Genomic DNA, 26,977 nt, shown 5'->3' on the forward strand with positions numbered 1-26,977 from the left:
TAGCTAGCCTTCTTTCCCTGTTTCCCACCTTTTTATTCTGGCATCTGCCCCCCTTCCTTTTTATTCCTGAAGAAGAGTCTTGGCCTGAAATTATTCATTGTCTGACCTGCTGAGTTCCTCAAGCATTTAATTGATATAGAAATACAGGTCAGTTAGCCAAACATCAGTGGTAGAAAAGATGATGCAAATTTTATATTATGGAATAACTAGTCACTTGGAAAATATTGGGAAAAGTCAATATGGATTTAGGAAAGTGAAATTATGTTAAACAAATCATTTAGAGATCTTTTTGAGTTGATAGCAAGCAGAATAGATCATAGAGGACAAGCTGTACCTGGACTTTTAGAAGATAGTCAGCATGGCTTTGTCAAGGGCAGGTCATGCCTTACGAACCTGATTGAATTCTTTGAGGATGTAACAAAACACATTGATGAAAGTCGGGCAGTGGATGTAGTGCATATGGATTTCAGTAAGGCATTTGATAGGTTCCCCATGCAAGGCTCATTCAGAAAGTAATGAGGCACGGGATCCAAGAAGACCTTGCTTTGTGGATCCAGAATTCGATTGCCCATAGAAGGCAAGGGTGGTTGTGGATGGTTCATATTCTGCATGGAGGACGGTGATCAATGGCACTCCGCAGGGATCTGTTCTGGGACCCCTCCTCTTTGTGATTTTTATAAATGACCTGGATAGGAAGTAGAAGGGTGGGTTAGTAAGTTTGATGACGACACAGAAGTTGGGGGTGTTGTGGATAGTCTGGAGGGTTGTCAGAGGTTACAGTGTGACATGAATAAGATAGAGAACTGGGCTGAGAAGTGGCAGATGGAGTTCAACCCATAAGTGTGAAGTGGTTCATTTTGGTAGGTCAAATATGAAGACAGAATATTAATGGTAAGACTCTTGGCAGTGTGGAGGATCCACGAGATCTTGGAGCCCATGTCCATAGGACACTCAAAGCTGCTGCGCAGGTTGACAATGCTGTTAAGAAGGCGTATAGTGTGTTGGCCTTCATCAACCATGGAACTGAGTTCAAGAGCCAGGAGGTAATATTATAGCTATATAAAACCCTAGTTAGACACCCACTGGGAGCACTGTGTTCTCAAAATGGGTACTGTGTTCAGTTCTGGTCACCTCATTACAGGAAGGATGTGAACGCTATAGAGAGGGTGCAGAAAGATTTACAAGGATTTTGCCTGGATTGGAGAGCATGTCTTATGAGAATAGGCTGAGTAAACTTGGGCTTGGAGCGATGGAGGATGAGAGGTGACCTGATAGAGGTGTGTAAGATAATAAGAGGCATTGATTGTGTGGATAGCCAGAGGTTTTTTCCCAGGGCTGAAATGGCTAACACGCGGGGGCATAGCTTTAAGGTGCTTGGAAGTAGGTACAAGGGGGAGGTCAGAGGTAAGTTTTCACACAGAGTGGTGGTTGTGTTGAATGCACTGCCAGTTATGGTGGTACAGGTGGATACAATAGGGTCTTTTAAGAGCTTTTAGATAGGTATATGGAGCTTAGAAAGATAGGGGTAGGGAAATTCTAGGCAGTTTCTACAGTAGGTTACGTGGTGAGCACAACAGTGGGCTGGAGGGCCTATAACGTGCTGTATGTTTCTATGTCTTCAATATGGTGCCTCACAAGAGATTACTAAAAAGTGCACATTCATTGGGTAATTTATTGATGTGGAGTTAGGAATAATTAATGAACAGAAAATGGAGACTAAAACTAAACGAATCACTTTGAGCATGGGAGGCTAACCAGTAGGGAAATGAGGAAACTATATAGCTGATTATACATTGCTAGAAGGCAGTGCAGACAAGAGGAGAATGCAGGGAGACTTCAAGGGATATTGACAGGTTAAGGAAATGAGCAAGGTCAAAGCAGTTGGAACAAAGTGTAGTCAACCTTTTAGGCAGAGAAAATGGAATTGAGTATTTTCTTAAATGGGGAGAGGATTGGAAAGTATTGATGTTCACAGCAGTCAGATATCCTTCTACATGAAACATTGAAAGTTAACCTGCAGGCACAGAAAGAAATTAAGGAGGCAAATGCAAGAGAATTGGAGTTCATCTCGTGTCGGTTATATAGAGGATTCTATAGATAGTCATCTGGAATATTAACCTCCCTCTCAAAGGAAAACTTGCTATGAAGGAAACACAACAAAGTTGCACAAGACTGATTCCTGGGATGGTGGGTCTGAAACATGAGAACATAGCATCCTGGGATAACTCTCTCCAGAATAGAGAAGACTGAGAGGTGATCGCACTGAAAAATATAGAATTTCTTATGAAGATTTACAGGGTATTATGGGATGATGTTTTCCTTGGTGAATTGCAGAACTTGGATTACAAATCAAGGGTCAACCATTCAAAAGGTGTTATGAAATTTCTTTACCCAGAAGATGGTGAATCCTAGGAATTCTCCACCGAAGGCAGCTCAGAAGTTGGGTACACCAGTGGAAGCATTGCCCAATAGAAGTTTAGAAAGTTATGAAAGATGTAGATAAGGTAGACAGTCAGAATCATTTTCCCAGAGTAGAAATGTCAAGTACTGGAGGACATGTCTTTAAGGTGAGGGGGGAAAGTTTAAGGGAGATGCATGAGGTAGGTTTCTTTTTCACAAAGACAGTGGTGCTGAGTATCTGGAATCGGTTGCTGGAGTTAGGGGTGCAAGCAAATAGGAGACTGTTATACATCTGAATATGCAGGGAATAGAATAGCCCTTTTCTCACTGTTACCATCAGGTAGGAGGTACAGTAGCCTGAAGGCACACACTCAGCGATTCAGGAACAGCTTCTTCCCCTCTGCCATCTGATTCTTAAACGGACATTAGACACGTGAACAATACCTCACCTTTTAAATATATTATTTGTTTTTGCACAATTTTTAATCTATTCAATATACATATACTGTAACTTAGTTATTTATTTATTCTATATTATGTATTGCATTGAACTGCTGCTGCTAAGTTAACAAATTTCTTGACAAATGCTGGTGATAATGAACCTGATTCTGATAGATTGATTTGAGATGTCGTATATTTGGCATTTTCTTCAATGCAGACATCATGGGCTGAAAAGCCTGTTCCTATGCTGTACTACTGTATGTTGCATGTTTTATCAATAGATCATTAGATACTAAAAGTATCAAAGGAAATGTACCAGAGCAGGAAAATAGGGCTGAGGTAAACATCGGTCATGATCATGGAATGGTAGAGCAAACACAAAGGGCCTGAATTATTAAGACTGACCTGTGTGACCACTATATGACTATATGACTGTATGACCACTGGGTGGCAGCAGGTCACACAAACTACTTAATCACAAGACCAATGATAGGAACACAAGACAATGACAATTATACCAGGAAGACAACAGAGACCTTTTAAATTTCCTGTGAATGTTACAGGACCTTCACTACGTGGGCTAACACAGGCCAACTGTGTCAATGATTTTTTTTTTCTGAAATAGACAAACTTGAATTTTTCACCGTATCTATTTTGTTCTGCAATTTCTTATCCACTTCTTAAAATAAAAGTGTGAATATAGTTATCAAAGGGGCAACTGGGTTCTATTTATCTGGGTACATGCCCCTACAATGTGTGACTATTTCTATAGAAATCAAATTTTAATGGGCATTGTTATCTTCCTCTGCAATTTGATCAGTCACATAACGTTTAATTAATTCTGCTGCAATTCCCTCTTTCTGTTTCTCACTCTATCTACATCCTACTGTGCAGTCATTTTTTCATTCAAAGCATTCCTCCTTTCCCCACAAACACCATCTCTGCATTTGGCATTCTGAGCAGTAACACTGCAGTGTGTGTAATTAGGTCGGTCAGGAAGCATCATGTCATTGAGCAAGGTTGCAGTGCTAGTGTGGCAGTAGGAGATGCTCTGAGAGTGAGGACAGTGAGAGCAAGAATAAATTACTCCCTGAATTCTCAAGCTGTGCTTGATCTGAACTAACTGGTGTCTGTGATATATTGACTAGTTTTCCTCGGTGGCTGACATTTTCTTTTGGATGAAAAGGCAATGCTGATGCATAATAACCTAAGAGGTAGAAACAGAAATAGGCCATGCAGCCCCCTGAGTCTGCTCCACCAGTCAAAGAGACCCCGGATGATATTTCCCCTCAGTTCCACGTTCCTCAACTAACCTGATTCCTTTCATTCCACTAATATCCAAAATTCTATCTTAAATAACCCAATAGCAGAGCCTCTGCATTCATCTAGGGTACAGAATTCCAAAGAGTTAGCTCTGCATGAAGAAATTTCCTCTCATCTCTGTCACAAAGAGCCAACCTCATGTTTTTGATTCTTGCTTTTAGTCATCCCAGCCCAGCCTGAAGAAACTTCAACCCTGTCAAGCCCTGTCAGAATACTGCAAGTCTCAATGAGACCACTCTCATTCTTCTAATCTTAAATGAGAATGGATCCAATATGCCTAATCTCTCCTCGTACAACAAACATACAACCCCAGTAATCAGTCTGTTGAACCTTTATTATGGGAAGGACAGCGTGCAAAGTTCAAAATTTATTGTCAAAGTACATTTATGTCACCTGAGATTCATTTTCTTATGAGCATACTCACAATAACCATAATATAATTAATGGAAGACTGTAGCAACTTGAATGTTTTACCAGTTTGCAGAAGACATACAAACAAAAAGAAATAATAATAATAAATACATAAGCAATAAATATAGAGAACATGAGATGAAGAGTCCTTGAAAGACAGTCCATAGGTGGTGGGAACATTTCAATGATGGGGTAAGTGAAGTTGAGTGAAGTTAAGGAGCTGGTGGTAGACCTGAGGAGAGCTAAGGTACCGGTGATTCCTGTTTCCATCCAGGGGGTCAGTGTGGACATGGTGGAGGATTACAAATACCTGGGGATACAAATTGACAATAAACTGGACTGGTCAAAGAACACTGAGGCTGTCTACAAGAAGGGTCAGAGCCGTCTCTATTTCCTGAGGAGACTGAGGTCCTTTAACATCTGCCAGATGATGCTGAGGATGTTCTACGAGTCTGTGGTGGCCAGTGTGATCATGTTTGCTGTTGTGTGCTGGGGCAGCAGGCTGAGGGTAGCAGACACCAAAAGAATCAACAAACTCATTCGTAAGACCAGTAATGTTGTGGGGATGGAACTGGACTCTCTCACAGTGGTGTCTGAAAAGAGGATGCTGTCCAAGTTGCATGCCATCTTGGTCAATGTCTCCCATCCACTACATAATGTACTGGGTGGGCACAGGAGTACATTCAGCCACAGACTCATTCCACCGGGATGCAACACAGAGCGTCATAGGAAGTCATTCCTGCCTGTGGCCATCAAACTTTACAACTCCTCCCTTGGAGGGTCAGACACCCTAAGCCAATAGGCTGGTCCTGGACTTATTTCATAATTTACTGGCATAATTTACATATTACTATTTAACTATTTATGGTTCTATTACTATTTATTATTTATGGTGTAAATGTAACGAAAACCAATTTCCCCCGGGATCAATAAAGTATGACTATGACTGTGACTACGACTTATCCTCTTTGGTTTAAGAGCCTGCTGGTTGAGGTGTAATAACTGCTCCTGAACCTGGTGGTGTGAGTCCTGAGGCTCCTGTACCTTCTTCCTGATGGCAGCAGTGAGAAGAGAGCATGTTCTGGGTGGTGGGAGTCCCTGATGATGGAGACTGCCTTCCTGCGACAACGTTTCGTGTAGATGTGCTCAATGGTAGGGAGGGCTTTACCTGTGATGGACTGGGCCATGTCCACTACTTTTTGTAGGAAGCATTGGTATTTCCATAGCAGACTGTGATGCAGTCAGTCAAAGTTTTAGATGTCATGCCAAATCTTCACAAATTCCTAAGGTAGTAGAAGTACTGCTGTGCTTCCTTCCTAAATGAACTTACATGCTGCACCCAGCACAGGTCCTCTGAAATGAAAACATCAAGGAATTGAAAGCTGCTGACCCTCTCCTCCTCGGATCCTCCAATGGGGACTGGCTGGTGGACCTCTGGTTTCCTCCTGAACCCAATGGTCAGCTCCTTGGTCTTGCTGACATTGAGTAAGAGGTTGTGGCTGTGGCACCACTGGGCCAGATTTTCAATCTCCCTCCTGTATGCTGATTCGTCACCACTTTTGATCCGGCCAACAATAAGAGGTGCCATCAGCAAACTTGAATATGGCATTGGAGCCGTGCTTCGCCACCCAGTCATAAGTGTAAAGTGAGTAGAGCTGGGGCTAAGCACACAGCCTAGTGATGCACCAGTGCTGATGGAGATTGTGGAGCAGATGTTGTTGCAAATCTGAACTAACTGGGGTCTGCAAGTGAGGATATCGAGGATCTAATGCACAAGGGGGTATTGAGGCCAAGGTCTTGAAGCTTATTAATTAGTTTTGAGGGGCTGCTTACAAGAACATGCTTTATTTCAGCTGTCCACAAGAAGATACTAATATCTTTAGTCAAGATGCATATGTGATAGTTCCTGCTGCTACCTTATGGCTATACTCACAGCTCCACTTTCTGCTACTCTGCTGTCACCTGGATGTCTCCTTACCACTGCTGTCAACATCTCCTAGCTCCACTCACTGCCCCTACACATCCTTTTTTTTGCTTTCAGCCATTTGTGACACCAAACTTACACAGGGACAGACCTCCAGTATTATACAGCAAGGGACCTGTGCCCACCAGGCAGTGTTGTGAATGGATCTGGATCTGCACAGGCTCAGCAGTTAGGACAAGGTCCTACGTGGTGCATCTCTGGTCCCAATCCCAACACCTGGGGCCAGGAGGGCCCTTGAGGCCTGTTGTCAGCAACAGAGAGGTTGCAAGGATATCCACTGTGTGCTGGAAGGAGCCACCTTGAGGAACACATGTTATGCATCATTGGCTTCAAAGAATGGGACATGGTCTCATTGAACTGGAAAGGGAGTTTGACTGAAAATGAGTTAAAAGATTGTCCCTGGTAGGGATAATCAAAAACAAGCAGCCAACGTCTCGTAACAAAGGGCTGTATATTAAGAAGACAAGGAGGAATTTCTCCTCTCACAGATTTGCCAACCTTTGCAACTCTCTTCCTCAGACTGGTGGCTGATCTGTTCAAAACTGAAATTGACGGAATTTTGAATGGCTACAGAACCAAAGATTACAGGGACAGGGCAAGAAAGTAAAGTCAGGATAGAAGATCAACCATAATCTGATTGAATGCCAGAGCAGCTTAGGTAATGGCAAGGTTTACCGCTGTATATATAATTGTAACATCCTCTTATGAATGGATTAACAGTGCATTAACTGAGCTGCCTGCATAGATTCAGTCTGACTTCAGAAGAATATCTTATATTCTAAATATAAGAGAAAATTTACAATGATGTTGCTGGGACTGGAAGACCTGAATTATAAGGAAAGATTGAATAGGTTAGGACTTTATCAAATCTCTTCTCAATCATCTATGTTCGAAGGGATATAGAGGTATACAAAATTATGAGCAGTATTGATAGGGTAAATGCAAGCAGACTTTTTTTTTACTAAGGTTGAGTGGGGCTACAACCAGAAGTCATGGGTTGAGAATGAAAGGTGAAAAGTTTAAGGGGAACATGAGGGGAAACTTCTTCACTTAGAGGGTCATGAGTGTGTAGAGCGAATTGCCAGCACAAAGCGGTACATGCAAGTCCGATTTCAATGTTTAAAAGAAGTTTGGATAACTACATAGATAGTAGAGGTATGGAGGGCTATGGTCCCGGAGCAGGTCGTTGGAAGTAGGCAGCTTAAATGGTTCGGCATGGACTAGATGGGCTGAAGGGCCTATTTCTGTGCTGTATTTTTCTGACTCTCAGTCGTTATTTTCTCTGAACAATAATTTATTTAAAAGATCCTTTTTTTGAAAAGCAACCATTATGTAGAAAATTCCCCAATAATTTACACCTATTTTAATCTTTGGCCCACTAAATAAAGTAACTAAATTAACTGTTGAAGCATACTTTTAAAATTAGGGACAGCAATTTAGTAGGAAATGAAAAAAAAGAACTAAGTAGTTACAGTTTAAATTTCTTTTAACATATTCAGTTTTGAACCTGGGTGTTACAGTTTGCGGGAAAGGCTCAAATGAAGGACATGGTTACAAGATAACGGGCTCACTTTAAGGAGAGGTGCAAAGACATTTCTTATCATAGGAGATGGCAAATCTCCAGAATTCTCTACCTGGATATTTGTCACTGGGGGTAATTTAAAGAGGAGGTAGATAAATTTTGAAAGATCTTGGAATTGAGTGCTGGCATGGGACTCAAGGCCTGGGGCAAATCAATCATGATTGTATTGAACGGTTCAGCAGGTTTAAGGGATAGGTAGACTGAAGACTACTCCTGTACTTTTTTTCTTTTGTGTTCTTCCCTTACTGGCAATACAGGTACACATAATTCTACACATGTGAAAGGCCTGTGAGACCATGTAGGTGGGTCCTAACTGAAGAGTTCATGCTATGTTCAGTCTATAATAGTTAAAAGACCACCTGGGCCACCGATAGGATTCTGAGGTCCGACTCGCTATTAGATCTTCATTAACACTCTATTATTGCTTTGTCCCAGCAACTCCAACACCAATCCTCACACCACCCACCCCCAACAACCTCAAGCGGAAGTTCAGTTAGCTCCTCTTTTGTGTGGAGTCACAGGCGATGGGTGAGTTCTGAAACAGGTATTTTGCATTTGTACTTCTTGTGGAGAAAGACATAAACTCAGGGGAATTGGGGGGGGGTGATCCACATTATTCGCCTTTTATGCATCCTGTGGTGTATCTGTGTCTGTGTGTGTGTGTTTGCGAAATTATGTAATCTATTGGTTTCCGATTATGTAATGTAAGAGTCCTCATTATTGATGTTGGGTGGCTCGCCAAGCTGGCTTGTTAGCTTGCAGATGTTTTGTTACCCAGCTAGGCAATATCATCAGTGCAACTTCGAATGACATATTGGTGATATACATTATTCACCTTTTATGCGTCCTGTGGTGTATCTGTGTCTGTGTGTGTGTGTTTGCGAAATTATGTAATCTATTGGTTTCCGATTATGTAATCCGAAATTGGCTTGTTAAAATCCCATTAGGTAATAATGGTTGTCCGGGCTGTGATGGTTGACCATTATGTAGGATTAACAGACTAATCACAGGATACATAAAAGACAAACAATGTAGATCACCAACATTTCATTTGAAGTTGCACTGATGATGTTACCTAGCAGGGTAACGAAACGTTTGCAAACTAACGAGCCACTCGGCAACAGCATCCTCAACCCAAGCTACAAATCTTTTCCAACAACTTAGTCCTCATTATAAAAGACCAATCACAAACAAGATGCTGGAACTCCAAGCAAGCAACACACACAAAGCGCTGGTGCCCAGTCCTGATGTCTACTGTAGTCTTCAATGTAGATGCTGCCTGGCCTGCTGAGTTCCTCCAGCACTTTGTGTGTGTTGCTCATTATAGAAGAATAAGTGCTGGAAGTGTTAAAATGAATAAAACTTGCAGGAATGACGCTACTAAATTGGAAGAGGTGCAAGAAAGATTGATGGAGATGTTACTGGGACTGGAGTTATAAGGAGAGGCTGGACAGACTAGCAGATTTTTTTCTTTTTTTGTGTAGGAGACTTGAAGGGGTTGACCTAATAGGTTATAAAACGACAGGGGGTATAGATAATGTGCACCCCACGGTAGGGGGGTGCAAAACTAGAGGGCATAGATTTAAGAAGGGAGGTGAAAAAGGTAAAAGGGCCTGAGGAACATCTTTTTCACACAGAGGCTGGTGTGTATATGGACTGAATTGCTAGAGTAAAGAGGGGTACCTTAATGGCAGTAAGAGACATTTGGACAGGTACGTGGATAGGAAAGATTTAGAGGGAAGTAAATGGAAACGCAGGCAAATATGACTAGGTTAGACAGGTCAGATATGGTCAGCATGCATGAGTTGGACTGAGGGGCCTTTTTCTGTAACTCCCACCACAGCTCCAACATGTCTCAGCATCAGTCACCCACTGGAACACTGTGATCACTTACTCAGCATGCTCCCTGTTGCCAAAGTCAACTTCCTGCCTCTCCTGCCAAACTTTCCCAATCACCTGCTCATCCTGTCCAAAAATCTGCTCCCTTACAATACCCGCCCCAATCACCTGACATCCCTCCTGCAATCACTAGTGCCATCGTCTCCATGATCTCCTCCCTACAATAACCTGCCCAACTCTGTCCAAATCACACTTGCTATGCTCACCCTTATCCTCTCTACACTGCCATCACATCCCCCTAAACCCCATCCTGTTTATCAGACACTTACCATGTCATTCCCATGCTCCACGACACCAAGAGAGCCCCATAGATCTATGGAAAGAGAAACATAGTTAATGTTTCAGGTTGCCATTTCCAATTTAATCGTTCCATGTTTCCACAAATATTGAGTGCTTCTGTCATTTTCTGCTTATATTTCCACTCTAATTGTCTTGTCTCACCTTGGCCTTGTTCATGCTCTCCAGAGCTGCTGCTTCAAATGTGGATCACAAGCATCAGTTCCCCAGCTGCTCCACCTTGCAAAGGCTCCCTTCCTTCAAACAGCAACACATCTGCGACATCACCAACTCTAAATTAGCACAAAGTTCAGACACACATCACATTACTCTCTGACACAAAATACTGATGGAAAGTTATTGACCTGAAGGACTGGTTCTATCTCATTCTCTACAGGTGCTTCCAGCAGTATGTGTTTTTTATTACAAATCCATATTTATTGCATAACCAGTATTATAAGTAGGTTAAGGGGAGGGGAAGCTCACAAAACAAACAGCCATCATAAAACATAAACACAGCACATTACCAGCCCTTCAGCCCACAATGTTGTGCTGACCTTTTAACCCACTCTAAGTTCAATCTAACCCTTCCTTCCCGCCCAGTGAAAACATCTCTGACTGGTCACGCAATACATGCTTCTTATCATCTTGTACACTTCTACCTTCTCATGCCCCCTTCTAGCTCACCTAAGTCTACTCTTAACCTCTTTGTAACTCTATAGACCCCTGTCTGATCCCTGCTTCTGAAGAGCCCCATCTGATCCATACCCATTGTGGCCTTTATGCAACTCCAGGCCCACCAACGTAACTCTGAAATGCCTCAGTGCGTACTCAGTGAAATGTAAGACTTTGATGCAGGAGTATGACATTCAATCCTCCTTTCCTGTCAGCAAAATCACATCTGATCTTCTACCTAAGCCTACGTTTTCCTATCCTACCTCGCACGCAACCCCCCCTCCACCCAACTCTAATGTCCAGAAAACTATCCACCTCTGTTTTAAGTGTAATACATGATTGCACCTCTTCCACCCTCTGGGTTAGAGAATCTCAAATGTTCACTAGTCTTTATGTTACAGAACTTCTCTTCAGTTCCATTGTAAGTGGTCTTCCAATTACATATCTTGATATTGTGACATCTTGCTCTAGAATCCTTAGCTAGAGGAAACATCTTTCCTGCAACTACCTTGTCAAGCCCATGATTCGTAATGATTTGTGTTTTTCTTTGGGGAAAAAATGGCATTGTCTCTGCTGATGCTTTGCGGTTTGCATATTTCTACCCTAAACTCCTCTTCTCTATTTGGACACATTTTCCTGGAGCTATGTCACCCTCTCTTAACCAAAGCACACTATGTCACACTTTTCACTGTTTATGTTGTTTTGCTGGTTACAAGCTATTTGCACTTTTATTCATATGCTCCTATACGTTGTGGCAATTCTGCTCTGTTTTAATGATTACTCCCAAGCATTCACATGGTACAGATTTCCCATTTGTTTGCTGAATTCCTTATTTCCCACTTGTCCCCATGTTCCATATATATTGACATTGATCAGTCGTACCTTCTGAAAAATTTTGGGCGTATACAGAGTACATCTGCTGCATCATCCTACACTTTAAAAAATGTCGTACTTTTCTATGAGGTCATCTCTTCTTTTGTAAACTTTAGACAAAAAAACCTAACCTGCTGAACTCCTTCTTAAACGAACACATCCATTATCCCAGGAAGCAGTCTGGTAAATCTTCATTAGTACTAGCAATATGTACTAATATTAGTACATATTCTTTTAGATGTAGACGCCAAAGAGCATAATTCTCCAGGGATCGTGTCTGTCATCAAGGCCCTATATGTTATACTTCTGGCAACATTTCTATAATGGCAATTAGGTTACACCTACTGTATATGTGACTATCTGAGCATTGATTGGTCCACGTCATGGGTGCAGCGTAAATTAATTGATCCATATTATGGATCAACTTAGATTGAGATGGTTTTGGCATTTTAACATTTTCCTTATTCTGACTCTTCTTGCTGCTTTCTTTTTTATATCTTGCTTTCTGTATTTCTAAAACTTCTACCTTGCCCCCTCTTCTCTGTGGATTGTCACCTTGTTGTGGTGGAGAAGCCTGTGTGGTCCTGTGATCCCGAGAGCAATGCCGTCTGGAGCTATGCTCCTGGTAGGGTCACGCATGGCGGTAAGGTCGAGGGTGAGGCCCCTGACAAAGAACAACCCAACCAAGACCTCAACGGTGGAACAGGCGGATGAAGTTACTTCGAACTCAACGGCTGTGAAGGCAGATGAAGGCTGCAACAAATCCAGCAGCTCCAGTCGTCGTGGTTTCCATGCCACTGGAATCAGTTGGTTGATTTGTGAAGTATCGTGTGCTTCTTGGAGTGCAACATCAAGTACACGTTAAACAAGTACACACACAGGTGTCTTCACTCTGTGGGCCACTTCTTAAGAGCGAAGACCATCATCCTGGACCTCAAGGGATAGCCATGACAACCTTGCCCCTGCTTCTCTCCCTCCCTAATTACTGTTATCTGAAAAGTTCCACATTGTGCTGGTTCTTCTCCTTTCTCTTTCAAAACACCCTTCACTGACATAGTTTTTACCACCACCACATCATTTCTGGTCAATAGGGCGCTAGCGAATAATGATTCCTTGGGCGATATCTTCCAGATAGTCAATAGTTTCAGTTTTTCAGCACCTTCTACTTGTCCTTTGTATCTTAATTTTGTTTTTGAAACTGTTGGAGCCTGTGACTGAGTGAGCTGGCACTCTGCTGTCCTTGAGGAAACTCCAGGAGAGTATATGAGCAGGAGCTACCATGAGGAGTTCAGAGACAAGACGAGAGGCCATGATCGACTACATTTCTCGCCGATTGAAGTGTTGAGCAAGATTGAAACATTGAAGCAAATGCAGAGGAGAGCAAGCAGTTCTCAGAGTCGGCTGGGTCTGTGCCACTGCCCACTGATTCGTGTTGCTGCCCTTGGAGAGCCCGGTGGTTCATATCACTGCCCTGGAAAGGGCCACTGGTTCGAGTCACTAGGTCCCAATTCTCTCAGAAATGTTATCAAAATTCTGATATTTATGGTTTGGACTGTAGTTCAAACTAACAACTATCTTCACATTTTACTGTCTCATTTCGTAAAGTAATATATATTGAAGTAGATTTGAGCTCATCTACAAAACATTGTGCATCGTGTCAAATCCAATGAAAAATTCCAAAACCTGCAAACAACTTACGAAAAATTAAAACCAAAATTTTGAGGCCAAGAAGTATTGTAATTTCTGCAGTAACTTTTGTCAGGTGCAGTACACAGTATTACCATAGCAACTAATCCAGTTTCTTGAAGTAGAAAATTGGAGAACCACCTGTTTTCAGTGACCTCCTGTTTTCAATGATTTTCAACAGATCAAATCAAAATGAAGACAAAAAGGCATTCAGGCCAAGTCAGGGAATTGATAATAGAGAGTGCAGATGAAATTTACAAGGACGCCACCTACATTATAGCACATTGCAATAAGGTAGGGGTTCCTGACTTTATTTATGCCATGGACTGAGTGGCCCCAGACTGTGAACCCCTGCGATAAGGAGAGATTGGATAAATTTGAGTTTTCTTTGATGCACACAGGCTAAAGGGAGACCTGACAGAAGTTATGAGTTATGAGAGGCAGAGATCGACAGCCACTACTTTTTCCCCCCAGGGTCAAAATGTCTAATACCAGATTTCAGATTCATTTATTTTTCACATGCACATACAGTGAATGTGTTGTTTGCACTAATAATTAGCACGGTCTATGGATGCACTGGGGGCAGCCAACAAGTGTCGCCACACATTTTAGTGCCAACATAATAAACGACACAACAACTGCAAATCAAGCCCCTGTCCTGCCACCCACCCACCCACACAGGCGGCCTCCAACCCCACGAAAGGCCGCCTCCAGCTGCTAGTGGACTCGCACATATCAGGCCTCCGAATTCCGGGGTGGACTTGAGGACCTACGTTTTTGGCCATCGGACCTCAACCCCAGGACTCGAAGACTTCAGTTTTTGACCTTCAGTCTGTGGAATCAACCCCAGGACCTGCTGATGACAGAAACCCAAACTCCAGACTCCATGACTCGCTGACATAGGGGGTCGCTGGCCCTCATGCTTCCTGCCCACATAGACCTTCAATCCCAGGACCTGCCGACTTGGGGTGCTCACCAGTTCTCACCCTCGCTGGTCTGCACCCACTGCACTTGTCCACCTAACATCCACCCACGAGGATCACTGGCCTTTAACCCACAGGGCGCTCCAACCCGGACATCAGCCTGACCACTAACTCCTCCACATCCCTGTCCCTAACTCTAACTTCCACTCTGTCCCTAACACCGTCCCTACAAAAATAACATTCAACTTAAGTCTGAGCCACAGCCTTGACAGGGACTGTAAATTGGCGCCATCTTAACTAGAGGTCTAGGACCGGAGGGCAGAGAAGGCAAGTTCAAAGGAGGTGTTTTTCTACAAAGTGGTGGGTTACGGGAATATACTATTGAGGTGGTGGTGAACCCAACGATGATAGAGATTTTTAAGAGACCCTCAGATAGGCACATGGACGCATATGGGCATTGTTTAGCCAGAAAGGATTCGCTTAGTTGGCATTTAATTACTAGTTTAATTTGTTTGGCACCATATCATGGATGGAAGGTCCTGTCCCTATGCTGTACTAAATGTTCTAAATAAACTGGCATTCCTTCAGATTTACAGGATCTAAGCCATAGAGCAGCATTGCTGAAATACATTCACCAGACGTCATGCAACTACCCTTGATCTTGACCAGTGAATGCCCTTTCTGATGTTGCCTTGTTAGAAAAAAAAGGCATTTAAAAAATTACAGTAATTGCAACTTTTTAAACTCAGTGTTCTGGCAGTTTTTCTCAGAAGTGTGATAACTCAGCATCATGTGATGTTGATATCAAGTCAAAACACTCACTCTTCCCCTTTCAGCACATTTTTGCTTCAGAGCTTACTAGCAACAAATTGTACTGCAGCACCTCCCAGATATGTGATCTCCAAAATTCAGCAAGACGAAAATAGCAGGTGCAGGGAATTATCATCCCCTGGAAGTTCCCTTCCAAATCAACCACACATCTGACTTGGAAATACATCAACATTCCTTCATCTTTAAAGCTTTAACTGCCCCAACCCCACCCCATCTTCCCGCATTGTGGAAGAACCTTCATATGATATCCAGAAGCTGCTCAAGGCAAGGGCCACTGTCCTTTGCAAAGGAAATTAGGGTTGGGCAAGTATGTTGCTGCTCACGTGAAATTCAGAGATAAGGCGCTGTCACAAAGTTCAGTCACATGAACCAAGAGGTCAGAATTGAGTACATTAGAGCATAGAAATCTACAGTACATTACAGGCCTTTCAGCACACTATGCTGTGCCGACCATGTGACCTACTCTAGAAACTACCTAGAATTTCCCTACCACATAGCCCTCTATTTTTCTGAGCTCCATGTACCTATCTAAGAGTCTCTTAAAAAACCCTATTGTATCTGCCTCTACCACCATGGCTGGCACTGCATTCCACACACCCACCACACTCTGACCACAAAAACTTACTTCTGGCATCCCCCTTGTACCTACTTCCAAGCACTTTAAAACTACGTCCCCTCGTGTTAGCCATTTCAGCCCTGGGAAAAAGCCTCTGGCTATCCGCACGATCAATGCCTCTCATCATCTTATACACTTCTATCAGGTCACCTCTCATCCTCCGTCACTCCAAGGATAAATGACCAAGTTCACTCAACCTATTCTCATAAGGCACACTCTCCAATCCAGGCAACATCCTTGTAAGCCTCCTCTGCACTCTCTCTACAGTTTCCACATCCTTCCTGTAGTGAGGTGACCAGAACTGAGCACAGTACTCCAAGTGGGGTCTAACTAAGGTCTTATAGAGCTGTAACATTACCTCACAGCTCTTGGCGAAAAGCTTCTGCAGCAACAGGGAGCTTTCCAGTTCCTCATCAGGACAGACTAGTTTGATCACAGTTTTCTGGTGAGTGCACGGTTGGAGTGGGCGTGCATATCCCAGTGTAGGGTGAAGTGGCTCCTTGAACAATGCCAGACTGAGTTCACAGAATGAGAAACTACTTGTGCTCCTTTGCTTCCTTCCCCCTGATCCTGAAAGCACTGACTCATTGTAGTATACAATTCCATAGGGCACTGTCTCAATGTTTCATCTTTATGTTAAGTACTCATGGGGCTCAGGTATAGTGGTTCAGTGGGTAGCATTGTCACCATAATTAGATAGTTTTGGTTCAAGATCCATTCCAGAGACTTAAGCCCCAAATCTTAGGATGATACTCCCATGAGGGAGGTGTCTTTTGAGCTGGGTATTACAATGAGAACTTTATTCAGAGCTGTGAGGGGAGGAAAGACAGAAAGCAGTACTACAAAATATTTAGCTCAAAGTTTATCACAGAGAAGTCATTATTGAAGATATTACAGAAAAGCATGTAAAAATGTTCAAGGTAATCAGCCAAAGTCAAAATAATATTGTGACAAATTGGAGTTCTTTGACAAAGTACCATGCATTTGGTACCAGTTGAAAAATTGTTCTGAAAATAAAAGTTCGTAAAGTGAAAAGCAATGCAATGATTTCTGGTTAATTGGGACACATAGTACATTTTGTCCCAATTAAGCGGCTGCCCCAATTAGCCAAAGTTTTATGGCAATAGGTATAAAAAAAGATAAACTAACATTTAACTGAGTAACTAATTATGTATTTAAATGAAATACAGAACAAATTAGGACACTACCTAAACTAATCTGTTGCCATTCAATCATTAAGTCGAGTCCGACTCTTTGTGACCTCATGGACCAGAGGATCCATACGATTTTCATGGCATGATATGAAAGTAGATTGTCAGCCCTTGCTTCCACGCAGATACGACTGGCAGGAGTATGCTGCTGCCCAGGTTGGGTCCTGGTTGGGTTTGACCTCAGGACCGTCTGCCTTGCAGTCCAGTGCTGATGCCAATACACCAATACAGTACTATAAAGCTAAATTTTAATTCCTAATAGTTATTAGTGGACACAGCCGTGATCTTTTGATTGACTGTAAGTGAACACAATCAGTGCAGATACAATGGACTGCCTTCAAACCATGCTTTCGATGATTGCATCCTCCAGATTCAATGTACATGTGATAAATAAATGAATCCGAATCTGGGATCCTACCCATTGGCATGAACACAGATTTCTCTAACTTCTGGTAATTTCTCTCCCCTCCCTCTTTTTCTCTTTTTCCATTCCCCACTCTGGTCACCCTCTCACCCATTCTCTTCCACTGCCCATCAGCTCCTTTTTGTTCCCCTCCTCTTCTCCTTTTTACCATGGTCCTCTGTCCTCTCCTACTGGATTCTTTCTTCTTCAACCCTGTAGCTCTTCAAAGTTCACAGTAAATTTTATTATCTAAGTACATTTAGTCCACCTATCTCCTCAGAGCTTCTTACTTCATCCCATTCCCCCATGAAACCACCTTCCTCCTCACCTATCACTTGCCTTCCTCTCCCCCCACCTTCTTATTCCGGCTTCTGCCTCCGTTCTTTTCCAGTCCTGATCAAGCATTTTGGCCCGAAACGTTGATTGTTTATTCCACTCCATAGATGCTGCCTGACCTACTGAATTTCTCCAGCATTTTGTGTATGTTGCTTTCGTAATATCAATGTTACAGGACAACACTGCTCTCTTCCTTGAATTTCTTAGCTTCTGTGATCTTCTCCATAGTAAACACAGATGAGAATCAGAATCAGGGCACCTTATTGCCTGTATGTGAAACATACCAGAATTGATTGTGGCTCGGTACAAGACACAGGCAACAGCCAATTAGCAGAACGGCCAAATGTGCAAATGTCATTAATCAAACTTGAATAAATGTGAACGCATGAACAGACCCAATAATTATCAACAGAACAAAGACATCATTTAACAGATGCTGTGCAGGGACAGTTAAGGTATTAATTTACAATGTTGTCTATCTCCTGTAGCTCAACATGGAGAAAACCACATTGATCCTATTCTCATCCTGATTACCCTTTTTCCTATTTCTTTTCCAAACTTGTATATTTGCATATTGGCTTTCTCAGTTGAATTAAAATGATCCCATTGCATTATTTTGTAAAAAGCAAGAATTATTTCTAACATATTTGCCAATATTTGTACCTTGACCAATAGCATTAAAATAAAACAGATACATTTGGATATTTGACCTTTGTGGGCAAAATTGGTCACTGTGTTTCCTATAACAGTGACTACATGTCTAAAGTATGTCAGTCACAAGCACATTGAGTTGTTTGGATGCCATTAAAAGTATTTCCTAATGTTTTTTTTCTAAAAGCATATTTTTTGAAAATATAGGAGGCAAACTGATGATTCTACAGGCCTGTGAAAGACTTGGTAGATGGGACAGTGACAGGGCATGAGACCATATGACATGAGAGCAGAATTAGACTATTAATCCCACCATGTCTGCTCCACCATTCAATCATGGCTGATTTATTTTCCTTCTCAACCCTATTCTCTTGCCTTCTCCCTGTAACCAAGATAACAGCCCATGGATTTACAGGGAAGTTACTAGCATGGATGGAGCATTGGTTGATCAGCAGAAGACAGAGAGTGGGAATAAAGGGATCCTATTCTGGTTGGCTGCCAGTTACCAGTGGAACTCCACAGGGGTCAGTGTTGGGACCGCTGCTTTTTACAATGTATGCCAATGATGTGGACTATAGGATTAAAGGATTTGTGGCTAAATTTGCCGATGATACAAAGGTAGGTGGAGGAGCAGGTAGTGTTGAGGATACAGAGAGTCTGCAGAAAGACTTAGGTAGTTTAGGGGAATGGGTAAAGAAGTGGCAAATGAAATACAATGTTGCAAAGTGTATGGTCATGCACTTTGGTGGAAGAAATAAATGGCAGATTATTATTTACATGGGGAGAGAATTCAAAATGCAGAGATACAAAGGGACTTGGGAGTCCTTGTGCAGGATACCCTAAAGGTTAACCTCCAGGTTCAGTCGGTGGTGAAGAAGGCAAATGCAATGTTGGCATTTATTTCTAGAGGTATAGAATATAAGAGCCAGGATGTGACGTTGAGGCTCTATAAGGTACTCGTGAGACCGCACTTGGAGTATTGTGTGCAGTTTTGGACTCCTTATTTTAGAAAGAATATACTGACATTGGAGAGGGTTCAGAGAAGATTCACGAGAATGATTCCAGGAATGAAAGGGTCACCTTATGAGGAACGTCTGGCAGCTCTTGGGCTGTATTCCCTGGAGTTCAGGAAAATGAGGGGGATTCGCATAGAAACATGCTGAATGTTAAAAGGCCTGAACGGATTAGATATGGCAAAGTTATCTCCCATGGTAGGGGAGTCTGGGACAAGAGGGCACAACTTCAGGATTGAAGGACGTCCATTTAGAACAGAGATGCGGAGAAATTACTTTAATCAGAGGTGGTAAATCTGTGGAATTTGTTGCCATGAGCAGCTGTGGAGGCCAAGTCATTGAGTGCATTTAAGGCAGAAATAGATAGGTTCTTGATTAGTCAGGGCATCAAAGGGTATGGGGAGAAGACAGTGGAGATGACTGGAAGAATTGGATCGGCCCATGATTGAATGGCAGAGCAGATATGATGGGCTGAATGGCCTACTTCTGCTCCTATATCTTATGGTCTGACTTTTGACACACATACTCAAGAACTTATCAACCTCCACTTTAAATATGACAAATAATTTGGCCTCCTTTGCTAATGGATCTATGGCAATGAATTCCTCAGGTTCACCACCCTCTGGCTAAAGAAACTCTTTCTCATGTCTGTCCTAAAGGAACATCCCCGTATTCTAATGTTGTGCCCTCTGGTCATGCCAAGTCGTGTACATACATTTGCAAGGAGTTTGCACCCAGCCCCAACTCTCTCAGTTTTACAGACTACACCCAGATAGAGACCAAGATCTTCCTCACAGAAACTGGCACGAATGGATGAATGGATAGTTTTCCCAGGCAGACAATATCAATCATAAACACAAGAAAGTCTGCAGATGCTGGAGGAGCTCACAGGTCAAGCAGCATCTATGGCAATGAATAAGCAGTCGACATTTCAAGCCAGGACCCTTCTAAAGGACTGAAAAGGAAGGGGGAAGGCACCAGAATTAAAAGGTGGGGGGAAGGAAAGGAGGACAGCTAGAAGATGATAGGTGAGGCCAGGTAAGTTGGAAGGATAAAGGACTGGACAACAAGGAATCTGATAGGAGAGGAAAGTGGACCTTAGAAGAAAGAAAAGGAAGAAGGGAACCGGGGGAGGTGATAAGCATGAGAGAAGAGATAAACATACCAGAGTGCAGAAAAGAAGAAGAGAGTACAATATCAATCTCCTATCAGCTGACTAGATAACCACACTTATAGAACTGGGGATTGAGTTTCCTAGCCAAAGTACAAGATCAAAGTGCAAGATAAAAATCCTCCAGCATATCTGTATTTAAAAATTTTCTTTCCAAGGATATTCAATTCATTATGCCCAATCTCATCATTACCAGTGAAGGTATGTAAAAAGGACATTTAAATCTGCTTCAGACAGAAACAGTTGAATCATCCCCAAAACTGAGAAACTCTAGTGCCTCCAGATTAATCATGTTTCACCGTTTCCTTCCCCTGGCAATGTTGTATGACGCTTCTCATAGCTGTTTAAATCATAGCTATGCTGTTGAATTCTGTTAGGTTCTAGACATTATGTTTTGTATGGCCCAGAGGGACATTCAACATACCTTGTTTTTTGGCTAATTCTCCCTCTTTGAGAGCCATTCAATCAGCCTCATTCCCTCTCCCCTGTTGTCCCAATTCTGGTCATCTTAAATTTAATTCACCACCCAGCATTCCCATTACTTTTACTTTACCACAACTTCTCATTGCTGAAAATTGCTTCCTGATTCCCTTTCGAATTTAGCGGCTGTAATCAACCAAGACTATTTGTTTCTGCCCTTCTCTTACTAACCAAGGATATGTTATTCTCAGCCACTTCATTTGCTTACACTCAAAGATCCAATAACAACTAAGTTGGCCCTCCAGTCTCTCAAGTTGGCACTGCTAGTGAATAAGATCACATCTTGACCTCAGTTCTATTCTCATGTTTGCTAAGTGGCTATACATTGTATTTACAGAACTGAAACTAGCCATTTGGCCAACGTGTGTCTGATTATGTTTATCCTTCAACAAGGGCCTCTCTCTTCCATTCTTGTTCATTAAAGTACATTAATATTTCTATATTCCTTTCTCCTTTACACATTTGCCTCCTTTGTGTATGCAAGTTAGATGTCTTGGCAACTCCATGTAGTGTTGTTCTACATTCTAACCGGCGCCCAGGTAAAGACTATTCTCATGAATTGTCATTGTATTTATAAGTGCCTTACATCTGCAAAAGTGGAAATAACTTCTCTGTGTCTACCTTATTAAACATTTTAATATTCTTTAAAGCTTCTATTGTATCAGTCCAAATCTGGTTAACCTTTTCTCATCATTCCTGCATCTTCTCTAATGTCTCCGTGTCTTCTCTGTAACAGAGCAGAATTGTTTCCAATATTCTCAATATATGAAACTTTAGTCATCTAGAAATTAACCTGAGTACTTTTAGTTTCTTCTTCAGACTAAAAAGTCCCTACTTGTCTCCACTGATGCTTTCATACGCCGTGTATTTCTGCCACCAGATCCCACCGCTCCTCTTCTCTATTCAAACATAGTTTGCAGTAGATCGCCTTCTTATTCTTCAACCAAGACACATCGCATCACACTTTTCACCATTCCTGTTGTTTTGCCAATTACACGCTCATTCAATTTTTAATAATATCAATTTTTAGAATTTTGACAATTCTGCTCTGTTTTAACTATCATTTTCAAATTGGTACAATTTACAAATTTTGAACTTTCACTTTCAATTCTCAATCCAAAGCATTCTTGTGTGACAGAATTTCTCATTTGGTTGAGAAATTTCCTGCTTGCCCCCAGATTCCACACATCCTACCACTGATTAGTGGCACCATCCTGAAAGTCATTTGGCAATCTAAGTAGATCTCACTTCCTAAATCAGCTTTGGTGGCTAATCTTTCAAAAAAGACTCCTGTGAGTGCTGCTGTCTCACCTTTGGGTACCCAGTTTAATCCTGACCTCAGGTGTTAATTGTGTGAAGTTTACAAGTTCTCCCTTTGATAGATTTATTTCCCCAGGTCCTCTGGTTTCTTCGCGTATTTTCAATCCGTACTAATAGGTAAAGTAGCAAAGGAATCAAACAGGAATTGATGGGCATGTGAGATAGGGAATGTGGGAGGGGAAAAAGGAAAGGGAATGTTGGGGTTAATCTAATAGGAATGACAAGCTTGAATTGCCTCCATTTTTAAGTAAGAATTCAATAAAATTGTTAAAACAATTTTTGAAATTCATAAGAGTTTCCTTATTATCTTCTCATTAATCGTGACATCTTTGAGTACGTATTTTATTCGCTTTCCTATCACCAACATTAATAGTCCTTTCTAAACATGGAAATTTTATTGGCTCCCTACCAGCCATCATTTACTTTTTTCATATCCATTTTTACATTGTATATACAACAGTGTTTCACTATATTTCCCTACTTGCTTTCAATATGAGCTAGGGCTTTACTCTTTGGAGAGGAGACATTATAGAGGTGTACAAGATAATAAGAGGAATAGATAGAGTGGATAGCCAACACCTCTTCCCCAGGAAGAGGACATGGCTTTAAGGTAAGGGGTAGGAAGTTCAAGGGGGATATTAGAGGAAGGTTTTTCACTCAGAGAGTGGCTGGTGCGTGGAATGCACTGCCTGAGTCAGTGGTGGAGGCAGATACACTAGTGAAGTTTAAGAGACTACTAGACAGGTATATGGAGGAATCTAAGGTAGGGGCTTAAATGGGAGGCAGGGTTTGAGGGTTGGCACAACATTGTGGGCCGAAGGGCCTGTACTGTGCTGTACTGTTCTATGTTCTATGAAGGCCATATATACAATTTTTGGACGAGTGTCGATCATAAAGGGGCAACACCAAATGAAATTTCTCTAACTGGGAAGAGTATCAGAGAGCTCCACATGGCAGCTAAGTTGCAGGGGTGATTGCCCCTCATCTGCCCTTGCTCTCCACATTTAGGCATCCATTTCTAATTATTGTCTCTACTCTCTCCCCATCAACATTGTTTTGTGCACTTTCTTATTACAAAGCAGTAACCACTGTGGACATCAAAGGGCAGATGTAAATGATCACCTGGGACTATAGATTGCAACTCACACTATGGAACTACATTTAACTTTCAAAGCAACATACATCAAAATGTGCTTGTTTTTACATTTAAATTGTCCTTTGAGTGAAATTTTTCAATAGCTAGTCATAAAATGAGGTAAAGCCAGGAGAAATTCGTCAGTCTATCTTCTCCCTGAGAGAATGGAAACTAAAAGGGGAGAGACAAATTGATTAAGAACACATTTTTGAAATTATAGTAATTAGTTAAACGTAGCATTTAAAAACATGCTCAGGGTTAGAATTTAATGTGTGGTTATTCTGGAGTTCTCATGTAAACAAGGATTACAAAAATAGGATACAAATAACATTCTTACTAAGGGCATTCAGTTGATGTCAAAGACAAGGGTGGAACTCTGCTATCCCCACCCAGTCTGATTTGTCTTCTACATATACATAACCTGTGGTGCATGACCTCATTGATTCTTAAGCTGTGCAGTTGCCAGGAAAAGGTTGAAATGCGCCAGTTTATAAGCCACATCCAAACCGAAACTAAACCAAAAGAGAAAAAAGTAAAAATGAAGATATTGAAAATGTAAACGGAATTCTGAATTTGCAAAGTCAATTGAATAGTAGCATTTATAGCAATTTTCATGTTTAAAGAGGAAGACATTTCCTGGTAATAGGCTCGGCAATAAAATAACAAAATGCAGGATTTGAATAATCCCTCATAATTCCCCAATAGCAACTACAGCTGCTGGTAATCCCAATGGTAAAGCTAAAACTAAAAACAGCATAATAACTCAGTGATACATTTAGATACAAATGTTGTCTGCAAGATTATAGTGCTACATATACATTAGATACTAACTCTGCTCTAAAACTGCTCAATACTGGTCCTACATTGGATACTCGCAACACTGTTCCTGGGTAGTGCATCATTCGACATTGCATGTTTACATTATTGTTAAACAAAGGTTGCTTATGCACTGTCTGTTCTATCTCTGCTAACAAGATATACGACTTCATTGCTGCTTTTCCAAATCTGCCCTTACCTATGTGCTCCATTGCTGCCTATTAGCATTGCTCCCACTTTCGGGAAGATGCCATTCCTGAATTTACAGTTACTTAACTACCCTGCTGAAATGGCCATAAGCCAATCAGTTATATCAACTATTACATTAAAACTGAGAAAAGATAAAATGACCTTGGATTTAGACACAGCAAAATTTCTCCCAGCACAATCAACGTGTTAAGTCCTCCTCACAATCACTGGGAAGTCGAAATTGGGAAGAGCTATCCCACTGACTAGTCAGCTTGACAAATATAATACCAAAGTATGCATGCAGTGTGTTACCATATACTAACTTGAGATTCATTTTTTTGCAGGCATCTATAGGAAATACCGAAAACAAAGAAACACAATAGAATTTATGCAAAACTATACATAAACAAAGACTGACAAACAACCAATGTGCAAAAAAAGAAGACAAATTGCACAAATAAATAGCAAATAATACTGAGAACATGAATCTTAGAGTCCTTGAAAGCAAGTCTGTCGGTTATGGAGTTGAGGTGAGTGAAGTTACCCACACCAGTTCAGGAACCAGAAGGATGTAGGGTAACCACTTTTCTTGAACCGGGTGGTATGGGACCCAAAGCTCCTGTATCTCCTGCCCGATGGTAGTAGAGAAAAAAGAGCATGGGTCCTGAATGATAAATGCTGCTTTCTCATGGCAGTGCTCCATGTAAATATGTTCCATAGAGAGCCTTTGATGAACTGGGCTGTATACACCACTTTCTTTTATAATATTTGGGTCAATCCTATTGTTATATTCCAATCCAGCTCTAGTTAATTCTTCCTCCAATGTTTGTAACATTTTCCATCGTATTGTCTGATGCAAAATATCTAATTCCTCTGCTATTTCTTAGAGAGCAGAGGAATTCCCAATAACTATTTATCCGGACAAGTATTCACTTTGACCCCTCTCTTTTTATATGTGCAATCAGACAAACTCTTTTTCTATATTTCTTATTACTTTGTGTTCATAGTTAAGTTCCTCATTCTTTGTTTTCCTACTTCATACCAAACTTTGGGGCTGCCACTAATTTTTGCTACTAGATATGTTTTTCTCTTTTAACTTAATGCCATCCTAAACTTCCTTGGTCAGTTGTGGGTGATTCACAACCCCCCCCCCCCCCTGAAATCCTTCCTCCTCAGTGAGACATCATCTGGATGGCTGTCACAAATTGGCTTCTTAAACATCTGCCATTATTTGTCTATTGCCCGAGCTGCTAACCTGCTTACTCTGTCTACTTTAGCCAACGCTATCCAAACTCCTTTGGAATATCCCTTACTTAGGATTTACATTGCTATTTTAAACCCAAGTTTTGAACTCTCAAGCGGATTGCTAAATTCTATCATGCTGCGATCGCTACTTCCTGAAGGGTTCTTCTACTCTGAGATCATTTATTAAGCCTGACTCATTATAAATTACCAAATCTAAACTACCTTATGCCTGTTTGGCTCCATAAAACATTGATCTTGGAAACTATCCCAGACCATTCCTTCTCATGGCTACCATTTCCAGTTTCCTTAACCCAACCTACATGAAGGTTAAAATCGACCATTATTAATATAATTCTCTTTATAAACGACATTGGCATTTCTTAAATTGCCCTTATTTGCCACAGTACATTACTCTGACTACAGTCTTTTCTCTCATTGTATTTTGTTTACCTCCACCAAAATGAAAACTACATCTTCTAAGGCCCAGACTGTCTTGTCCTGGTAAAGGATCTCAGCCCAAAACATCAACTGTTTATTCCCCTCCTGCCTGACCTGCTGAGTTCCTCCAGCATTCTGTGGTTGTTGCTAAGGTTTCCAGCATTTGCACAATCTCCTGCATTTATGTCTTAGACTACTTTTATAGCAGAACTACCCACCACCTTTTCCTTCCTGTCTCTATTTCAAAATAGTGCAGAGCAGGTATGAAAAAAACTCACAGGGATGTTGCTTTGACTGGAAGGCTTGGGTTATGAGGAGAGATTGGATAGGTTGGGATTGCTTTCTCTAACGAGGCCCAGGAGTGACCTTGTAAAGTTTTGTAAAATTATGAAAAAGGTTGAGTGTGGCCCCAACAACATTAGAATATAAGAACATAAGAAATAGGAGCAAAAGTAGTTTAATCAGCTGTTCAGGCCTGCTCCAACACTGAACAAGATCAGATCTGACCTTCTATCTCAAATATCATTTTCATGCCCTATCCCCACATCCTTTAACATTCAGAAATCTATTAATCTGTTTTGAATATAATCTCAGGGACAACATAGCTCTCTAACATAGAAACCTAAAAACATTAACAATTTAATGAGTG

The 26,977-nt window shown here is 41.5% G+C and overlaps 1 long non-coding RNA gene across 4 annotated transcripts; it reads right to left on the minus strand.

Moving 5' to 3' along the window:
- Window positions 1-4,521: 4,521 nt before the first annotated feature.
- On the minus strand, window positions 4,522-24,141 carry LOC140201751 (uncharacterized). 4 transcript variants are annotated; one of them, XR_011886953.1, is made up of 4 exons: window positions 24,062-24,141; window positions 10,482-10,609; window positions 10,310-10,353; window positions 4,522-4,885 (listed from the first exon to the last, which is right to left on the minus strand). It is a non-coding gene; the product is annotated as an uncharacterized lncRNA (long non-coding RNA). The 4 variants fall into 4 exon arrangements; XR_011886952.1 differs by lacking the exon at window positions 24,062-24,141 and adding an exon at window positions 23,978-24,022; XR_011886954.1 differs by lacking the exon at window positions 24,062-24,141 and adding an exon at window positions 11,996-13,439.
- Between the last annotated feature and the right edge of the window lie 2,836 nt (window positions 24,142-26,977).

This window comes from Mobula birostris, chromosome 8 (genome assembly GCF_030028105.1).
Source record: "Mobula birostris isolate sMobBir1 chromosome 8, sMobBir1.hap1, whole genome shotgun sequence".
NCBI classification, from domain to species: Eukaryota; Metazoa; Chordata; class Chondrichthyes; order Myliobatiformes; family Myliobatidae; genus Mobula; species Mobula birostris.